This window comes from Heteronotia binoei, chromosome 17 (genome assembly GCF_032191835.1).
Source record: "Heteronotia binoei isolate CCM8104 ecotype False Entrance Well chromosome 17, APGP_CSIRO_Hbin_v1, whole genome shotgun sequence".
Classification (NCBI taxonomy): domain Eukaryota; kingdom Metazoa; phylum Chordata; class Lepidosauria; order Squamata; family Gekkonidae; genus Heteronotia; species Heteronotia binoei.
Window position 1 is genome coordinate 47,996,069 of NC_083239.1, and position 21,728 is coordinate 48,017,796.

General features: G+C 50.2%; 1 protein-coding gene and 1 non-coding gene across 2 annotated transcripts in view; both read left to right on the top strand.

The window, feature by feature from the left end:
- Positions 1 to 21,728, top strand: part of TMEM91 (transmembrane protein 91) — a 135,993-nt gene that overhangs the window by 82,614 nt on the left and 31,651 nt on the right. The gene's annotated exons all lie outside the window — the stretch shown is intronic.
- Positions 15,521 to 15,593, top strand: TRNAA-AGC (transfer RNA alanine (anticodon AGC)). The gene has a single exon. It is a non-coding gene; the product is annotated as a tRNA-Ala (tRNA).

The window sequence follows — 21,728 nt, forward strand, 5'->3', positions numbered from 1 at the left end:
GTGTAAGATGGACAAAGATTTGATGAAATGGAATAAACTCAACTTGTCCTTACTGGGCAGGATAGCTGCAATTAAAATGAATATTTTGCCAAGGATAATGTATTTGTTTCAAACCATCCCGATTGTAAAAGAAGCAAAACAATTCAACAAATGGCAAAGGAAAATCTCTGATTTCATTTGGGCCGGAAAGAAACCAAGGATAAAGATGAAGATCTTAACGGATGCCAAAGAGAGAGGAGGTTTTCAACTTCCCGATCTAAGACTATACCACGATGCAGTTTGTTTGACATGGATAAAAGATTGGATAATGCTGTTAGACAAAAAACCTTTGTGGTTAGAAGCTCACGGAAATAGATTCGGCTGGCATGCATACATGTACTATGGGAAGAATAAAATGGATGGTTTTTTCTCTCACCACTATGTCAGAAATACATTACTAAATACTTGGATAAAATACAAGAAATACGGGGACGAGAGAAAACCATTATGGATAGTGCCAGCAGAAGTAATAAAAATAACAGCTGATTCTGAAGAAAAAAGAGAAATGTCATATAACCAACTGCTTAAGATTCAAGGAGACAAAATTGAATTAAAAACCTCAGAAGAGCTAAATAACAATTATGACTGGTTTCAAATGCAACAAATTAAAAGTTTGATGGAAAATGACATAAAATCAGAGGGGATTAGACGAGAACAAACAGAACTGGAAAGAGTCCTGTTAGGTGACAATGAAAAATTGATATCAAAAGTATATAAGTTATTATTGAAATGGTCTACAGAAGAAGAAGTAGTAAAGTCTCAAATGGTCAAATGGGCAATTAATGTGAATAGAGAAATACAAATGGAAACATGGGAGCATCTCTGGAAGAACTCAATGAAGATATCAACTTGTCAAAGCATTAAGGAGAACTGTTTTAAAATGATGTATAGGTGGTATATGACTCCGAAAAAATTGGCTAAGATAAGTAAGAAAATGTCGGATAGATGTTGGAAATGTAAAAAACATGAAGGTTCTTTCTTCCATATGTGGTGGACATGTGAAAGAGCGAAAGAATTCTGGAAGATGATACAACAAGAAATCACCAAAATTTTGGGCTATGATTTTAAGAAAATTGCAGAGACGTTTTTACTTGGATTACAATTAGAAAAATACCCAAAAGAAGACAGGACTTTAATTTGGTACCTGTTATCAGCTGCTAGGACTTTGTACGCGCAGCTTTGGAAGCAAGAAAAAATACCAGAGAAATGGGAATGGACCATGAAAGTTTTATCGTGGTGTGAAATGGACAAATTAACCAGAACACTAAGAGACTATGATTTAGAGATATTCAAAAGGGAGTGGAGAAAATTTAAAGGATATATGGAGAAAACTTGGAAAGTAAAGAAATATTGGACATTTTTTTAGTTGTAAGAATATATATACGGAACTTTGAGCAGTCAGAAGTGCCTTTAGTATGGATTTGAACTTATAACCTCGGGGAAGTCAACATTGGAGGGAGGGGGGATGGAAATGTCATATGGGTTAATGTGAAAAAAGAAAAAATTAAGAAATAGATAAGCTTTGTAACCATATGCTACCAATAAATTGTTTAAAACAAGAAAAAACCGCCTGGATAAGCCAAGGACTCCTCTCGCTTGTTCTTAATGCGTCTTAATTCTTCAAGGCTAATAACACAACCATTCCCATGTCTCTTTACAGTTACTAAAAACCATTAACTGGGCAGGCCGTTGTGCCGACTCCACAGTTTTCTAGATGACAAAATCCCCAAACGTGGCCTCCGCCGGCCCGGCTGCTACAGCAGCAGAACACAGACGGCCCCGTCAGCAGATTCAGACCAGCACCATTTAAAAAATAAAGACAATTTAAAAATCACACGTCCAGATTCCATTTTATGAACTGCCTGTACTAGCCCTGTACTAGCCCTTGGTTGCCACTAGGGGGTAGCATGTTGGCATGGCTCAAATATGAATGGAACTTTGGGGACTTCAAGGACAGATCATACCTTTCAGATCCTTCCCTTCTCTTCCGAGCGTCTTCAAGGACTTCACAGGGGTTTATCAGGGAAAGAGGAATGGAGGGGAGTGAAATTTTATCAGAAGGCAGGGAGATTAGGAAGATGGTAAGATCAGAGAGTCCAATTTACTTTCTCAGTTGCAGGATTTGACACGGAGGCCAGGCAAAGGAACTTTCCATACCCCACCCTGCCTTTGAGAATAACAGACGGTGTGCCCTCGGAGAGACTCCAGCACGCCATAATCAACCAATTTCAGTGGCAGCCCCTACCTTTTCGGTTTGCTGCTTGAAGGGCACTTGGTGTAATTAATAGACTGATCAAAGCCACCAAGTAATACACCGTCTTTCAGTTTGCAAAACTATATTACAAGGCTTGTGTACAACGCATAATAAACGATACAATAACGATAGAGGCCGGCGGTGCTAGGGCCTTTTAAAGTAACAGAAACCCCAAGGGGCCAAAAAAAAACCCCATCCCCAAATGAATAGATACAAGTCCAAACTTGGAAATAGTCCAGCTGAAATCCACAAGGCGGGTGAGGAACGTGGCTTCAACGCAGGCGCTTTCTTAAAAAGACGTCTCTCTAGATTTTGATGACATTTCAATTCCTTCTTCAGTTTAACAGCTCAGTTATTTAGGAACCCTGTTCTACATTCTCTGAAGAGCCCCGTGGCGCAGAGTGTTAAAGCTGCAGTACTGCAGTCCTAAGCTCTCCTCACAACCTGAGTTCGATCCCCGGCGGAAGCTGGGTTTTCAGGTAGCTGGCTCAAGGTTGACTCAGCCTTCCATCCTTCCGAGGTCGGTCAAATGAGTCCCCAGCTTGCTGGGGGGAAAGTGGAGATGACTGGGGAAGGCAAGGGCAAACCACCCCGTAAAAAGTCTGCCGTGAAAACGTTGTGAAAGCAACGTCACCCCAGAGTCGGAAACGACTGGTGCTTGCACAGGGGACCTTTCCTTTCCTTTCCTTCTGCATTCTCTAATCACAGCATTAAGCTCATTTCAGTGTGACCACTGGGCTCTACTTTAAAAGGCCCTAGCACCACCGGCCTCTGTCATTATCGTGTTGTTTGTTATGTGTTGTACACAATCCTTGTTGTAATATATTCTTGCAAACTGAAAGACGGTGTGCTGCTTGGTGGCATTGATCAGCCTACCTTTCTGGCGGCAGCCCCCAGCCTCTGGAATGCTGCCCCTGAAAACATCAGGGCCCTGCGGGACTTGCCACAATTCCACAGGGCCTGCAAGACGGAACCGTTTAAACAGGCTTTTAACATCAGATGGGGGGGGGCGACCAGTACCCCACCACCCCATAGCATTGATATCCTAACCCAACCCAAATAGAAAGGCAATGCACTAAACCACATCCAATAACATCACAGTAAATAGCGCTAATCAAGAACTAATACTAACGCCATCTAGGGATTAGAACTGTGTATGTTTGAGATGTGTTAAGGATTTTATTGTAACGATTTAATTCTATGTTATTTTAGCTGCTGTTAGCCGCCCTAAGCCCATCAGGGGAGGTCGGGATATAAAGACATAAATAAATTTATTGAAAGCAGAGGTGGAGGGGTGTGTGCTCAGATTTCCCTGAATCGGGCTACCAACTTCCATCTGGGGCCTGGAGATCTGCTGGAATGACAATTGGTCTCCAGGAATTTCCCCACCATAGTTGGCAAGAAGAAGATGATGATATTGGATTTATATCCTGCCCTATACTCTGAATCTCAGAGCGATCACAATCTCCTTTACCTTCCCCCCCCCCCCGCCGACAACAGACAGCCTGTGAGGTGGGTGGGGCTGAGAGAGCTCTGACAGAAGCTGCCCTTTCAAGGACAACTCTTGCAAGAGCTATGGCTAACCCAAGGCCATTCCAGCAGCTGCAAGTGGAGGAGTGGGGAATCAAACCCGGTTCTCCTAGATAAGAATCCACGCACTTAACCACTACACCAAATTGGCTCCTATATACTTGGGGGGAAAAAATAACCCTGTTCTTGACCACAGGACTAGGGGAAAAAAAGGCCAGTGTTTTTGAGTTAGGGTTGCCAACCTCCAGAGAGTGGCTGGAGATCTAGATGACAACTGATCTCCAGGTGACAGAGACCAGTTCCCCTGGAGAAAACGGCTGTTTCGGAGGGTAGACTCGATAGCATTGTATCCCACTGAGGCCCTGTCCTCTCCTGGCTCCATCCCCAAATCTACAGGAGTTTCCATACACAGTTGGCAACCCTTATGTTGCATGCATACTTGAGAGGAAAATTAATCCTGTTCTCGAGCACAGAACTAGAAAAGCCAGCCTCAGGGCCCACACGATGGACACACAGGACCACCCCCCCCTCTCATTCATGGAGAGCCAGTTCAATGTAGTGGTTAAGTGCACGGACTCTTATCTGGGAGAACCGGGTTTGATTCCCCACTCCTCCACTTGCACCTGCTGGAATGGCCTTAGGTCAGCTGTAGCTTTGGCAGAGGTTGTCCTTGAAAGGGCAGCTGCTGTAAGAGCCCTCTCAGCTGCACCCACCTCACAGGGTGTCTGTTGTGAGGGGAGAAGATATCGGAGATTGTAAGCTGCTTTGAGTCTCTGAGTCAGAGAGAAGGGCGGCGTATAAATCTGCAGTCTCCTTCCTTCCTTCCTTCCTTCCTTCCTTCCTTCCTTCCTTCCTTCCTTCCTTCCTTCCTTCCTTCCTTCCTTCCTTCCTCCCTCCCTCCCTTCCTTCCTTCCTTCCTTCCTTCCTTCCTTCCTTCCTTCCTTCCTTCCTTCCTTCCAGTGGTTAAGTGCGTGGACTGTTATCTGGGAGAACCAGGTTTGATTCCCCACTCCTCCACTTGCAGCTGCTGGAATGGCCTTGGGTCAGCCATAGCTCTCGTAGGAGTTGTCCTTGAAAGGGCAGCTTCTGGGAGAGCTCTCTCAGCCCAACCCACCATACAGGGTGTCTGTTGTGGGGGAGGAAGGTAAAGGAGATTGTGAGCCGCTCTGAGACTCTTCGGAGTGGAGGGCGGGATATAAATCCACTTTCTTCTTCTTCTTCTTCTTCTTCTTCTTCTTCTTCTTCTTCTTCTTCTTCTTCTTCTTCTTCTTCTTCTTCTTCATTCCTTTGCAAAGGAATCTTTCCATCCAGTTTTTCAGGGCAGCAATGCCTCTGGGCATGTTCAGAAAGCCTCGGGTTTCCCAGCTCTAATTGCCAAAGCGAGCTTCCATACTTGGCTCAGGGGCTTTTTTGTACTGCTGCATTTGGATGCATCTCTCTCTCTCTCTATGTTTCTCTCCCTCCTCCCCCAATTAAATTAAATGCTAAAACAAAGCTTATTTGGTGGCTTTCTGAGGGCTGAAATTCCCCGGCGGGGACCAGAGCCAAAACTGTTGTCACAATTAGCAGTAATTGGACTGTGTTTCTAGCAAAATCTGCAAGAGAGGAAGGGGGAAACTAACCTTTGGGTCAAAACTGATTGGCAGAAAGTAGCAGCGAGAGGAGATGTTATATTCCCGCAGACAGGAGGGTATCGAACGGGAGATCAGAATAAAGAGTCCTCTGGGGCCATCAAGGTGGGAAGGAGTCATGGCTGATAGGAAAAACATCTGCTTGGCATGCAGAAGGTCTCAGGTTCATTCAAACCCAGCTTCTCCAATCGAAAGGCCCAGGCAGGAGGGGATGGGAAAGACCTCAGCCTGAGACCCTGGAGAGCCTTGAAGTGGGGCTGTAGCTCAGTGGAAGAGTGTCTGCTTGGCATGCAGAAGGTCCCAGGTTCAATCCCTGGCATCTCCAGCTAAAAGGACCAGGCAGGAGGGGATGGGAAAGACCTCAGCCTGAGACCCTGGAGAGCCATGAAGTGGGGCTGTAGCTCAGTGGAAGAGCCTCTGCTTGGCGTGCAGAAAGTCCCAGGTTCAATCCCCGGTATCTCCAGTTAAAAGGACCACGCAGGGGGTGATGGGAAGGACCCAGCCTTGAGACTCTGGAAAGCCATGAAGTGAGGCTGTAGATCAGTGGAAGAGCATCTGCTTGGTAAGCAGAAGGTCCCAGGTTCAGTCCTCAGCATCTCCAGTTAAAAGGACGCAGGCAGGAGGGGATGGGAAAGATCTCAGCTTGAGACCCTGGAGAGCCAGGAAGTGGGGCTGTGGCTCAGTGGTAGAGCATCTGCTTGGCATGCAGAAGGTCCCAAGTTCAATCCCCGGCATCGACAGTTAAAAGGACCCTGCAGAGCCGCTGCCCGTCTGAGCAGACAATAGCAATCTTGATGGACCAAGAGTCTGATTCAAGAGGCAGCTTCGTGTGCAATTAGGGCTTCATTTCCATGAGTTGCTGCCCCACGCCAGCTGCTTGAGACAAGTTTCACCCTTGCAAGACCTGAATTCAAGTCCTGCCACAGACTCACGTCACACTCTTGATTAAAACCCAGTCGATGTAAAGCGAACGGGGCAGTCGAGTCTTGCTATGGAAGAACAGACTGTATGTGGACAAGCGCATTTTGGCGCATGCTCTCCTACTTAAAAAAAACCAAACTCCCCACAAGTAAAAATCTAGCCCAGTCTGGGGATTTATCTTCCAGAGGTGCTGCATTTTTAAAAAAATTGGGGAGGGTTTTGTTTTAAAGGCAGAGTATTCAAAACTGACCCTCCCCACCAGAAGCGGAACAGTTTGCTTGTACAACTACATGCACTTTCATCCTCTCCAGTTTGGTGTAGTGGTTAAGTGTGTGGACTCTTATCTGGGAGAACCGGGTTTGATTCCCCACTCCTCCACTTGCAGCTGCTGGAATGGCCTTGGGTCAGCCATAGCTCTGGCAGGACTTGTCCTTGAAAGGGCAGCTTCTGGGAGAGCTCCCTCAGCCCCAACCACCTCACAGGGGGTCTGTTGTGGGGGGAGAAGATACAGGAGATTGTAAGCCGCTCTGAGTCTCTGATTCAGAGTGATGGATGGGATATAGATCTGCAGTCTTCTTCTTCTTCTTCTTCTTCTTCTCTACTTTCTTTTTTCCCATTCTCTTTTTTTAATGAAACTTAAAAAAAAACGATATACAATTTTGTGAATCTTTGACTCCTCTACGGAATCTACAGAAGAAGCACATCCTGTCTTAAGTAAAAAACGTATCAATTTAGAGAGACAGCAGGACCCGTTTTCCTGGGCTTCGTTACAACAGTCCCACGGGAACCGCCACGTTAATTAAGAGTACAAATCGCTCGTTGCCTCTGCAGAGAATGCAGGTTCCAGAAACTCTCGGGAGGCGAAAGAAAGGAAAGGGGAATTATGCGGCAAGTGAAAACGTCCTATAAAGATGACAACTGACCCGGTAAGATTTCCCTTCTGCTCCCTTCAGGTCTCAAAGAATGTTTGCTCAGGAAAGAATTGGAGGGGGGCAGTTACACTTTGCATTAACACAGCCAGGGGTTCACGATTCGCTGGGGGAAAGAATCAGAATAGAGAACGGACAAAGAGAGCCTATGCTTGGGTCAAAATTAAATCAAAAGAACTTCCGGCTCAATATTAGGAAGAACTTCCTGATAGTGGCTTCTCCATGGAACAGGCTTCCTCGGGAGGTGGTGGGCTCTCCTTCCTTGGAGGTTTTTCAGCAGAGGCCAGAGGGCCATGTGACAGCGATGAAGAACCTGTGAATTTAGGGGGAAGTGTTTGAGAGTTTCCTGGGTTGTGCAGGAAACAAATTTCCATTTCTCCTGTTGCCCCGGCTCTCCTTTTCCGTAATTGTTGTGTATGTGGACTATTGTTGTGTATTATTATCAGTGTTCCTGACTGGCTCATCGGAGAGCCAGTTTGGTGTAGTGGTTAAGTGCGCAGGCTCTTATCTGGGAGAACCGGGTTTGATTCCTCCACTCCTCCACTTGCAGCTGCTGGAATGGCCTTGGGTCAGCCACAGCTCTTGTAGAAGTTGTCCTTGAAAGGGCAGCTGCTGTGAGAGTCCTCTCGGCCCCACCTACCTCACAGGGTGTCTGTTGTGGGGGGAGAAGATGTAGGAGATTGTGAGCCGCTCTGAGTCTCTGATTCAGAGAGAAGGGCGGGGTATAAATCTGCAGTCATCGTCTTCTTCTTCTTCTTCTTCTTGACTGAGCTTGGGGACTCGGGAACAACGGGCAGTAGGATTCAAATCCCTGCTGTCCTGCTCCAATCACAGACCCCGTGCTGGTTTGAATGATCCAATGGCGTCCCAGCACGGGAACCTTCAAGTGTATATAGTTGGCCCCATTGGCCCAGTTCTTCAGTCTAGAGTTCAGCTGTTACTATGCTGTACTGAAGAGAGCTACGTTCACAACAACCGCGTCTCCTCCTTGTATCGAACCCACCATATTATAGTTAAGTTAGTTGACCTTTCTTCCCAGAAGTTTCAGTGTTGGTAGACATTCCGTGGCTTCACAGGGCCGGAAGCCCAATTTCCTCTCATTCCCTCTCTCCTACGTGCGCTGGCAGAGGTAACCGGGAGAGGGAAGGAGGAACACAAGGAATCCACGTCTCCATCAAAAATCAATACAGCTCCGAAACGTTAGTCACAGCTGCGGCGACAGCTTACGTAATACATAAAGCAGGCGCCCCTTCGGCAGGGAGCGGCTGAAGTGACCTGTGTGGCGCAGACGGCAGGAGGAATCTGAATTTGTGGTGGGAAAGTAGGTCAAGGCGGAGGATTAGGAAGTCCGGCCCTGCCCAGAGGAAAGAAACAAAAGAAAGGGAGTGGAAGAGAAAGAGCTTGGAGAGGGAGAATGGAGGTGGGGGCTGAAACAGCCTCCAGTTTGGTGTCGTGGTTAAGTGTGCGGACTCTTATCTGGGAGAACCAGGTTTGATTCCCCACTCCTCCACTTGCAGCTGCTGGAATGGCCTTGGGTCAGCCGTAGCTCTGGCAGAGGTTGTCCTTGAAAGGGCAGACTCTTATCTGGGAGAACCGGGTTTGATTCCCCACTCCTCCACTTGCAGCTGCTGGAATGGCCTTGGGTCAGCCATAGCTCTGGCAGAGGTTGTCCTTGAAAGGGCAGACTCTTATCTGGGGGAACCGGGTTTGATTCCCCATTCCTCCACTTGCAGCTGCTGGAATGGCCTTGGGTCAGCCATAGCTCCGGCAGAGGTTGTCCTTGAAAGGGCAGACTCTTATCTGGGGGAACTGGGTTTGCTTCCCCATTCCTCCACTTGCAGCTGCTGGAATGGCCTTGGGTCAGCCATAGCTCTGGCAAAGGTTGTCCTTGAAAGGGCAGACTCTTATCTGGGGGAACCGGGTTTGATTCCCCATTCCTCCACTTGCAGCTGCTGGAATGGCCTTGGGTCAGCCATAGCTCTGGCAGAGGTTGTCCTTGAAAGGGCAGACTCTTATCTGGGAGAACCAGGTTTGATTCCCCACTCCTCCACTTGCACCTGCTGGAATGGCCTTGGGTCAGCCATAGCTCTGGCAGAGGTTGTCCTTGAAAGGGCAGTTGCTGCAAGAGCCCTCTTAGCCCCACTCATCTCACAAGGGGGGGAGAAGATGTAGGAGATTATAAGCCGCTGTGATTCAGAGAGAAGGGCGGGGTATAAATCTGCAGTCTTCTTCTTCTTCTTCCTCAGTTGTTCCACCCCACTTTTATCAATTCCTGATTTAAGTTGGTCAGCCTCCAGATTGACAAGTGATGTACAGATGACCAAGGGTCGTTTTGTAGAAAAATAGGTGGCGGAGCTCATTAGCATATGCTGCCCCTCCCACCAGCCAAAAGCAACCCGATGCAAGAAAGGAGAGCCCCAGGCGAGCGAGGCCTGCTTGGGCTGGGCTAGAGATCCAGCCAGCCCGAGCAAGCCTCGCTCACCTGGGACTCTCCTTGGCTGCGCCCTCGCTCTCCAAAATCCAGCAAGCTACCCGCCACCCAAAATCACATAAGAAGTGGAGAAAGGGTGGCACGGGCTTCTCCGGGGGTGAATGAGGGCTGCTGGGGGTGTGGCAAAGCCCCTGGTGGCTGGCTGGCTGCCCGCTCTCCTCATCCAGGGATTGTTATGCAGCTGCACCTACTATTCAGTGGACAAGGTAGATGGGGGAGGAGGGGAGCATAAGAGAGGTTCAGGAGCTGCACTCCTGTGAGCTCCTGCTGAATCTGAGGCCTGCAGGTGACTAAGATCAATTCCCCTGGAGGAAACAGCTGCTTTGGAGTCTATGGCAGCTGCTGAAGTTCCTCCCCTCCTCAAGCTCCACCCACCTCAAGCTCCACCCACCTCAGGCTCCACCCCCCAAGATCTTCAGGAATTTCCCGAACTGGAGCTGGCATGCCTAGTGGTGATAGCAACTGTGGAATACTCATGGCTTTTTTGGGTAGCAGGAACTCCTTTGCATATTAGGCCACGCACCCCTGATGTAGCCAATCCTCCCGCAGCTGACAGTAGGCCCTATAAGAAGAGCCCTGGAAGCTCTTGGAGGATTGGTGACATCAAAGGGGTGTGGCCTAATATCCAAAGGAGTTCCTGCTATTAAAAAAGCCCTGGGGATCCTTCATGCAGACTGGTCAATCAGCCCAGTTCCCAGCATCACAGTTACGAGGGGTGAAATCTGAAGCTCCGAGCACCAGTGATTTTTTTTTTTAGACCAGTGGCTGTTTCTCAGCCATTCAGAGAAAACCAGACCAGCCTACCTTGAAGGGTTGTTGTGACGATTACTCCCATGGGGAATAGCTTCAACCTTCTGAAGTGCAATTCTTTATCTCTGTTGGCATTCATCGGTCGTCTAAAACAGGGGTGTCGAACTCATTTGTTCTGAGGGCCGGATCTGACATAAATGAGAGCTTGAGGGGCCGGGTCATGTTGGGTTGGGCCGAGCCATGCTGGGCAGGGCCGTGTGTGTCCCTATTCAAGATTAGGTAGCAGAGATATAAATTTTTATAAAGAACACAGACAAACCCAAATACATATATTTTTGAAAAACTTAAAACATGCTTAAAATGTTAGCATTCATGGGTCTTGAAGATGCTTTGTTTGTATTTCTCCCATGGGGTCCAGGGAACGGGGCAAAGGAAGCTCTGGCTCTTTCCTTCCCTCCTCCGGGGACTGGGGGGGGGGGGAGCCTCAGCTAATAGAAGGAAGAGAGGCTTGGCTCAGTAGCTCCACTGCAACTGAGAGAGCCTGTCAAAGCAAGCTATTCCTCCCCCCTTCCTCCCCAAGGGAGGAGCCTCAGCCAATGGAGAAAATGGAGGTTTTGCTCTGTAGCTCCTGTGCAATTGAGCAAGCCTTGCAAAGCAAGCTGTGATGCAGAAGGAAGCAAGATATAGGGAGAAGGAAGCAGATGATAGGCAGTCACCCAGGGGCCTGATAGGAGCCCTAAGGGGGCCTGATTCAGCCTCAGCCAATGGAGAAAATGGAGGCTTTGCTCTGTAGCTCCTGTGCAATGGAGCAAGCCTTGCAAAGCAAGCTGTGATGCAGAAGGAAGCAAGATATAGGGAGAAGGAAGCAGATGATAGGCAGTCACCCAGGGGCCTGATAGGAGCCCTAAGGGGGCCTGATTCAGCCTCAGCCAATGGAGAAAATGGAGGCTTTGCTCTGTAGCTCCTGTGCAATGGAGCAAGCCTTGCAAAACAAGCTGTGATGCAGCAGGAAGCAAGAGAGAGGGAGAAGGAAGCAGATGACAGCCGGTTGCTCGGGGGCCTGATAGGAGCCCTCCTGGGGCCTGATTCGGCCCCTGAACTGCATGTTCGACACCCCTGGTCTAAGACCTTGCTGGGCATTTGTGGTGACGGAAACTGGGATGGGGAGAGGGATATCACTTCTGCACCGTGAATGTTAAGGAAAGGGGTCTTATTGATGAGGATCCGAAGTGGAAATGTTGAGTCGGGTTGGGAGAAAGCACCTTAGCAGAGACACATAGGAGGGCAATTATCCACCCACCAGGGGTCACTGCGTAGAAAAAGAGGTGCCGGAGCTCATTAGCACAACTCATTTGCATCTGCCACCCACTCCTGACATTACCGGAAGGTGTGCTGAATTATATCCGCTCAGCATCTACCTTAAAACACTTCTTGAAATCTTTAATCTCGACAATGTTGGTGCTGGCTCGGAAAATTGCTGGAGATTTGGAGGGGGTGTAAGAGCCTAGAGAGGAGGTTGGGGGCAGGAGGGGCTTCAGTGGGGTCTAATGGCCACCCTCCAAAGTGGCCATTTTTCTCCAGGGAAACTGCTCTCTGTTGCCTGGAGACCAGTTGCACTACCAGGATATGGCCAGGCCCTGCCTGGAGGTTACAGCCAATGAGAGAAGTCAGAAGAAGAAGAAGATATTGCATTTATATCCCACCCTTTACTCTGAATCTCAGAGCGGTCACAATCTCCTTGACCTTCCTCCTCCACAACAGACAACACGACAATGAGGTGGGTGGGGCTGAGAGAGCCCTCCCGAAAGCTGCCCTTTCAAAGACAACTCCTGTGAGAGCTATGGCTGACCCAAGGCCATTCCAGCAGCTGCAACTGGAGGAGTGGGGAATCAAACCCGGTTCTTCCAGACAAGAGTCTGCCCTTTCAAGGACAACCTCTGCAAGAGCTATGGCTGACCCAAGGCCACTCCAGCAGCTGCAAGTGGAGGAGTGGGGAATCAAACCCAGTTCTTCCAGACAAGAGTCTGCCCTTTCAAGGACCACCTCTGCCAGAGCTATGGCTGACCCAAGGCCATTCCAGCAGCTGCAAGTGGAGGAGTGGGGAATCAAACCCGGTTCTTCCAGACAAGAGTCTGCCCTTTCAAGGACCACCTCTGCCAGAGCTATGGCTGACCCAAGGCCATCCCAGCAGCTGCAAGTGGAGGAGTGGGGAATCAAACCCGGTTCTTCCAGACAAGAGTCTGCCCTTTCAAGGACAACCTCTGCAAGAGCTATGGCTGACCCAAGGCCACTCCAGCAGCTGCAAGTGGAGGAGTGGGGAATCAAACCCGGTTCTTCTGACAAGAGTCCGCACACTTAACCACTACACCAAACTGAAGCCACTAATACGAACCAAAGCAGTTACTGTGACAAATTACGAATAACTACTTGGAGCCTGGCGAGCAAATTGCGGAGACTTTTGAGGCTCAGCTTAAATTGCTTAAGACCTGGAGACTTTGATCCCAAGTCTGGATTGTGGATAATCCTTTTCCTGAAGAAATATAAATGAAACAGACGTATCAAGCCGACTGTCTGTCGTGAGGGATTTACACCCTTTTGGCGTGGAAGAATTGAAGTGAGGAGAGTTAGTTCCACAATGGAAAAATATTTCTTCTCTACCAGGGACTATGGAACATTATATATTTTTGTAATTCTTGAATTAGTGGACACATTATTGACAACTGCGAGACAATACCACAGCGGAGCATCTCCACTTCGGTTTCGTATTGTGACTCAGTATCACTTCTATAAAGTATTGCACGATAAGAAGGTCTTCATAATTTGTCGTTAAAAACAACCCCTTCGGTTCATTCTAGTACCCGCCTGGAGGTTGGCAACTTGACAGCCAGCCCACCCCTTTCGGCATCAAAATTACACCAGCCATCGAAAGCAGCAACCCCCATCCGCTCCTGTTTCCACCGATTCCCCCTCTCCACCTTTCCCGTGATAAATGTCTCAAAATCCCCCCCCCCGCCCTTAATTCCAAACATATTTATTCACGAGTGTAATCTGTTAAGGAGAAGAATGCTTTTCATTGCCCTATATTAATTCACACACACACACACACACACCCTACACATACACTTGAAGTCCCTATTTCTGTCCACACACCCCCTCCCGCCCCCTTTTCCTTCTCTGCCAGCCCTTGGATAGCACATTTGCAAGCAGACCAGAGAATCGGGCGAAGGGGAAGCCTGCCTCTTGCCTTGCTCCGCAAACAGCGAAGGAATCCACCAGAGAGGGAAAACTGCCAGCGATTCTGCCCTCCCCTTCATTGTCCTCCTCCGCCCCCCCAGCACGGGGGTGGGTGGGGGCGAAGGAGAGAAGGAGGGGGCTCCACTCATGCCGCCACCGCATCTTGGCAGATTCTCCAAGCAGCTATAGAGTCTGGGAGCCGCGGAGGCACCTTGGTATAGCAAAGGCAGAGTCTTGACCCACACGGCTGGGCTCCCCGCTTCTCCCCGTCTGCAACGGATCATCGTTCACAGCTCGAGCCTAGAGGAGACCTCCCCCGCTCTTTGTTACCCCTGCGGGGGGCACCGTGCCCACCCCAAGGGGACTCCAGGGGCAATTGCTGAAGAAGCCCGGGCAGAGACGTCGCCGGGACGGAGATGACCACGCTCTCTCCAAAGATGCGATCCGGGGTGGTCCAGAGGGCGGTGAACAGGTGCATGCCAAGGAGACGCCAGCTGTGAACGGTAAGAGACACTCTTCTAGACGTTGCCAGACCAAACACCTTTCCTGCTCCTCGGAATGGGCTCGCCTCAAAAAGTGGCCCCCGGTGTCGGATTAAACCCTGCGGAGGCCCCTGGGCGGTTGAAATCTTGGGGGGCCCACTCGCAAATTATCGCCGCGTTGGAGCACCCCGCCCGTGGCCCCCGCTGCTACCTGCAAGTCCCCAGATAGGGCCCCCCCCACAAAGTGGTCACCAACCACAATGCATAGCCCTTGAACTTCAAGGCCAGTTCATCAACCACCCCCCTCTGAAATTATTATTCCGGAATGCTGATTCTCCCCCCCCACACACACACACACATCAGGTTGTGTCCCAGAGATTCTTTGACATTTTGGTTCTGCCCAACTCCCAGCTCTTGGTCCTGTTCAGACAAAACAAAGTTTTTAATGTTGGAAAGATCTCCGGGTGGCCATCTAAACTAGGGGGGTGCAGTTAACGAGACAACGGATTTCCTTAAATCTGCCGTTAGGGCTACGCCAACAAAGCCCGCAGACAGTCCCAATTAGGCAGGGCCGGATTAACAATTAGGCAAAGTAGGCACTGGCCTATGGGCCCCCATGCCTTTAGGGGTCCTGGGCCGGCATCCCCCCCCACCCCCCTCCTGCTTGCAGCCCTCGCAGCCTGCACATGCAGCCAGCAACTGAACTGCTCTTTGCCCGACTTGCCTGGTGCAGCTGATGCTGGCGTTTTCCGCCCAGTTTGCCTCTCTCTGCCTCTCCCCCGCAGCTTTGTCAGAGGGGCTTTGGAGAAGGGGCCTGCAGGCTGCAGCGGGGGCCATGGGAGGTGGGGTGGGCAATCAGACTCTGAGATAATTTGCCAGAGGGCCCCCAAGATTTTGACTCCCTAGGGGCCTCCGTGGGGTTTAATCCGGCACTTAGGGACCAAAGCCAGGGTTTGGAGATGCCAGAGACCCAAATACCACAGAGTACCAGGGACAGCAGAGAGGAGGCTTCTAAAGCTTCTCTCTTATTTTGGCACCTTCCGGAATGCCCAGTTTAGACCCCTTCGGAATGCCCAGTTTGAACCCAGGATGGGGTCATCGGTACCCCTAGCCTGCCCACAGGATAGGCAGGGACAGTAGTAGAGCATCTGCTTGGCAGGCGAAAGGTCCCAGGTTCAAACCCCAGCATCTCCAGTTAAAAGGACTAGGCAGGAGGCGATGGAAAAGACCTCAGCCTGAGACCCTGGAGAGCCAGGAAGTGGGGCTGTAGCTCAGTGGTAGAGCATCTGCTCAGCATGCAGAAGGTCCCAGGTTCAATCCCCGGCATCTCAAGTTAAAAGGACTAGGCAGGAGGCGATGGGAAAGACCTCAGCCTGAGACCCTGGAGAGCCATGAGGTGGGGCTGTAGCTCAGTGGTACAGCATCTGCTCAGCATGCAGAACATCCCAGGTTCAATCCCAGGCATCTCCAGTTAAAAGAACCAGGCAGGAGGTGATGGGAAAGACCTCAGCTTGGGACCCTGGAGAGCCATGGTGGGGCTGTGGTTCAGTGAAAGAGCTTCTGCTTGGCATATAGAAGGTCCCAGGTTCAATCCCTGGCATCTCCAGTTAAAAAGACCAGACAGGAGGTGATGGGAAAGACATCAGCCTGAGACCCTGGAAAGCCTTGAAGTTGGGCTGTGGCTCAGTGAAAGAGCTTCTGTTTGGTGTGCGGAAGGTCCCAGGTTCAATCCCCAGCATCTCCAGTTAAAAGGACCAGGCAGGAGGTGATGGGAAAGACTCCACCTGAGACCCTGGAGAGCCACGGAGTGAGGCTGTAGCTCAGTGGTAGAGCCTCTGCTTGGCGTGCAGAAGTTCCCAGGTTCAATTCCTGGCATCTCCAACTAAAAAGAGTCCAGGCAAATAGGCGTGAAAAACCTCAGCTTGAGACCCTGGAGAGCTGCTGCCAGTCTGAGTAGACAAGACTGACTTTGATGGACCCAGGGTCTGATTCAGTAGAAGGCAGCTTCGTATATTCATATGTTCACAATATCTTCAGAAGGGAAGGAAGGTGAAGCACCAACATTGGGGGGGGGGGGGGTCTCAAAGGGAAGGAATAAAGGGTCAATCTCTTATTGCTACAGGAGGAAACAGGAGGTAGCCCGGGGCATGCGTTTTAGAGTGCCCAACTCCACTTGGTCATGGGGTACCCCATCTTTCTGTGGCTCCCTTGCCTGTGGTCTGTTATCTCCCGTCCTCACTGTCTCCAAATAGCTCCCCCTTCCCGGCGATATGGTAGGCGGTGGTCCCAGCTTCCCCCAGCAGGTGTGTGGGTTGCAGTGGAAGGCTATTTTCTTCTATTTTCCGGGGGGGGGGGGGGAGAGAGCAACGCAGAGTAGAAAACAACAAGCGAGAGGGAAAGAAAAAAAATCAATGTACCCCTGGAGACTGCTGGGAATTAACACCTTAGGTGGGAGGGGGAGGAAAAAAACCCATTTCTGCAGCTCATAGGAAGGAGCAGTTGTGTGGACTTGGGAGGGGGTCTCCTTCCTTCCAGTGCCGGATGAAACCCCGCGGAGGCCCCTAGGGAGTCGAAATCTTGGGGGGCCCCTTGCAAATTATCCCCGAGTTGGAGCACCTGCCCCACCCCCGTGCCCCCCCTGCAGCCTGCAGGCCCCTTCTCCAAAGCCCCTTCTCCAAAGCTGTGGGGGAGAGGCAGAGAGAGGCAAACTTGGTAACAACGCCACCAGCAGCCACACAAGGCAAGTCGGGCAAAGAGCGGCTCCGTGGCTGGCTTTGCGCACAGGCTCCAAGGGCTGCATGCAGGTGGGAAACAGTGGGGGAAAGCTGGCGTGGGGCCCCTAAAGGCAAGGGAGCCCCTAGGTCAATGCCTACTTGGCCTCATTGTTAATCCAGCCCTGTCTCCTTCCCCCTCCACCCTTTATACTCTTGGGAGAAAAGGAGGGAGACACCCCAAGAAGGACTGGTGGATAAAGAGGGATGAAAGACGCAGCGTTGCTGTCGAATGGCGACTGACCCGCGGCGACCCCATGAAGTCCCGCCTCCTGGGGTTTTCAGGGCCAGAGAGGAACAGAGGTCGTTTGCTGTCCCCTTCCTCTGCAGAGCCTTCCTTGGTGGTCTCTCCAAGAGCTCACCTGGCTTGACCCTGCTTAGCTTCTGAGATCTGACCAGATCGGGCTCACCTGGGCCATCCAGGGCAAGGCAAGAGACGGTTTGACTTCCTTGGATGGTCTCCCACCCAAGTACTAACCAGGGGCGACCCTGCTCAGCTTCCAAGCCTGATTCAGAGAAGGACAGGGTATAAATCTGCAGTCTTTGTCTTCTTTTTGGCAGCACGTGGAATTCGGAGGTATGCTTCCTTTGCACATGGGGGTTCCCTTGAGTATTCACAGGTAACAATGGAACTCCAGTGACAGCTTAAAGACTAATATTTATTAGCCACGGCCTTTGTCAGACAACCTTCTCTATTGATACGTCCACTCTCCCCTTTTAAAGAGAGCAAGCAGAGGGAAGGCAGCATGGTCTAGCCCGATCTCATTAAATTTTCAAAGCTAAATGGCCTCCATGCTTGGATGGGAGACCACCAAGGAAGGCTCTGCAGAGGAAGGCAAGGGCAAACCACCTCGGCTTCTCCTTGGAAGCTCCTTGCTGGGGTAACTGATTGCAGGAAGGAAAGGGGACGTGGTATAGCCCAATCTCATCAGATCCCAGAAGCTATGCAGGGGGGAGTATTTGGGTGGGAGACCACCAAGGAAGACTCTGCAGAGGAAGGCAAGGGCCAGCCACCTCCGCTTTTCCATTGCCTTAAAAGCCCCTTTCTGGGATTGCTCTAAATTGGTTGCAACTTGAGGGCATTTGCTTCCATCAAATAGCAACTACATATGGCAGCAAATTGATTTCATGGCTCAGTTACCCACTGCGTTAAGAAGTTTGGGTGGGTAGCCATGTTCGTTTGCAGTAGAGGAGCTGGATTCGAGTCCAGAAGCACCTGAGAGGTGCTACTAAACTCGAATCGAGCTGCATCAAGATCTGTTCTCCATATTTCCCCCCCTGAGTGTGTAGGAACATCCTGAGATTAAACCTTTCCAGACCCCCGAACACTGGAGAGAGCCAGTTTGGTGTAGTGGTTAAGTGCGTCGACTCTTATCTGGGAGAACCGGGTTTGATTCCCCAGGGTCTCAAAGTGATGTCTTTGGATGGCGTCGACTGGCTGCTTTGGCCCACTGCAATTTACATGGTGATTCACATCCTGCGTTACCAACTGCAATTCTGGGCAAGATATTGCTCAGAAGCTCTGGTCACCACACTTCAAAGGAGATATTATAGCATTGGGGAAAGTGCAGAAAAGGGCAACTAGAATGATTCAAGGGTTGGAACACTTTCCTTTAAAACGCTCAGGGCTCTTTCGCTTGGAGGAACGTCGACTGCGGGGTGACATGATAGAGCTTTGCAAGATTATGCATGGGATAGAGAAAGTAGAGAAAGAAGTATTTTTCTCTCTTTCTCACAAGACAAGAACTCGTGGATAGTCAGTGAAATGGCTGAGCAGTTGGGTTAGAACGGATAAAAGGAAGTCCTTCTTCACCCAAAGGGTGATTAACATGTGGAATTCACTGCCACAGGAGGTGATGGCAGCTACAAGCATAGCCAGCTTCAAGAGGGGATTGGATAAACACCTGGAGCAGAGGTCCATCAGTCGCTAGTAGCCGCAGTATATTGATGGAACTCTCTGTCTGGGGCAGTGATGCTCTGTGTTCTTGGTGCTTGGGGGGGCAACAGTGGGAGGGCTTCTAGTGTCCTGGCCCCACTGGTGGACCTCTTGATGGTGCCTGGTTTTTTGGCCACTGTGTGACACAGAGTGTTGGACTGGATGGGCCATTGGCCTGATCCAACATGGCTTCTCTTATGTTCTTCTGTGACACAGTGTTGGACTAGATGGGCCATTGGCCTGATCCAACATGGCTTCTCTTATGCTCTTATGTGTGACACAGAGTGTTGGACTGGATGGGCCATTGGCCTGATCCAACAGGGCTTCTCTTATGTTCTTATGTGACTCAGAGTGTTGGACTGGATGGGCCACTGGCCTGATCCAACATGGCTTCTCTTATGTTCTTAAGCCTTACACAACCATCCACCCCAACCCTAGACTGTCCGGCACCATAGGCAAGGAAAACTTCTGGTGCCTCCCCCCACACTGATAACATCATTGAGCCACATGGGGGGCGCCCAATTTGGTACCCTCAGAAGGCCAGCGCCCTAGGCAACCACCTCTTTTGCCTAGGGGCAGGGGCGGCCCTGATCCACCCCAATCTCCGACTGACCAGGCTTAAAAGACTCTCTGTCCCTTTCCACGATGTGTGGATGTGACCGACAGGGTGTTAAAAACTCCACCCAGGTACCCTCATCAGAGAGAGCGGAGAGGCCGGCCCGATCTCTCTCGACTTCAACACCTTCAGCAGCAAATCCCGGTTTGATGCAGAGCAAAGTGTGAAAACGGTGCTCATTTTGGATGCAGCGTGGAATTATTATTGGTTTTGTTTTTTTTTAAAATCTATCCCTCACTAGAAGCTTGAGTTGAGCGGGGGGTTTGCATAGCCGTTGCATGCTACGGTGGTTAAATAAAACGCTGGAGTTATTTCTCTCTGCTCTCTCCAGCAACAGGCGTTGAGAGAGAAAAAGAAAGACGGGGAGATTCTGGGGCTGGCAAGCAATCCACGATGCCGCCAAGTAGGCAGCAGGTAGAATCGTCTGTTCTAGCAAAGCGAATCCAGAAACGCAACCCAGCTTTTCTCTTGGGGGGGTGGGGGGGAAGAGATTTGTTATGATTCATCGATGCCGTATGCCAACTCAACTGAGAGGGGTTAAGTTTCATTATATCACCGGCCTACGCAAGCTGCAAGCCACCTACGCAGCCGACTGTAACCACGGATTGTGGCCTTCGGTGCTTCCCCCCTACACACAAATTGTTCCCATCTCCATCAGGCTGCCTAAAAAAAAGATTAACCCCCCACCCGCCAGCATGGCTGAGAAGCCTACATTCATCCCAGCAGTGAGTCATAAGCTGCAAAAACACGTTTTACCCTAACAACAGCCCTGCAAGGGCTGCCTTCCAGAGCGACGTTTGTCCCACTGGAAGGCATGTTCCATCGGTGAAAAATTCACACATACGTTGGCTATAGATTGGGGTGGCTGCACTTGCTTAATAAAAGAGCCACGTAGAATAAATGTCAGATGTTTGAGAGAAGGAAGGAAGGAAAAAAGATGGAAGGGAGGGTGGAGGGAAGGAGAGGTGGAAAGAAAGCAGCTTTAACTTTAATTGCATTCTCCAAGCTGCCAGCTGGCCTGGCTTGGAGAAGTGATTTAAAGAGACCAAGGCCTTCTCCAAGCTGGCTGACGGAGCAGTGGAGGCTTTGAGAACCACACAATAAGTCTGAGAGACCCACATGTGGCCCGCAGTTTGGCCACCCCTGCTATAGATCGTGATTGATACGAGAGGGTGACATATTAGGTTGCCAGGTCCAATTCAAGAAATATCTGGGGACTTTAGGGGTGGAGCCAGGAGCAAGGTTGCGACAAGCATCATTGGACTCCAAAGAGGAGGGACGGTGGCTCAGTGGTAGAGCATCTGCTTGGTAAGCAGAAGGTCCCAGGTTCAATCCCAGGCATCTCCAACTCAAAAGGGTCCAGGCAAGTAGGTGTGAAAAACCTCAGCTGGAGACCCTGGAGAGCAGGGGAGGGATGGTGCGTTAGTGGTAGAGCATCTGCTTGGTAAGCAGGAGGTCCCAGGTTCAATCCCCAGCATCTCCAAAAAAGGGTCCAGGGCAAATAGGCGTGAAAAACTTCAGCTTGAGACTCTGGAGAGCCACTGTGTAGACAACACTGACTTTGATGGACCAAGGGTGTGATTCAGTATAAGGCAGCTTCATATGTTCTTCATATGTTCATATGTTCTGGCCATTAAAGGGAAAGCACACCTTTTTAATGCCTTCCCTCCATTGGAAATAATGAAGGATAGGGGCACCTTCTTTTGGGGCTCACAGAATTGGACCCCCTTGCCCAATCCTTTTGAAACTTGGAGGGTATTTTGAGGAGAGGCACTGGATACTGTGCTGAAAATTTGGTGTCTCTACCTCAAAAAACAGTCCCCCCCCCCAGAGCCCCAGATACTCATGGATCAAGTCTCCATTATCCCCTATGGGAATCAGTCTCCATAGGGAATAATGGAGTGCCCAGCAGACATTTCCCTCCCCACCTACTTTCTGATGACCCTGAATCGGGGAGAGGGCCTCCAAACTGGGGTTCCCCTGTCCCCACCTGGGGATTGGCACCATGAGAGGGTGACATGCGTGGTTGTTTTCTTCTGGATTCACCCAAGTATAGTCAGTACTGCGGAAAGACGTCAGTGCAAACTGAGCAGATGCCTGCCGATTCCTTAGCGAAGGAAAGCCATATGCTAAGACCAGTGGGG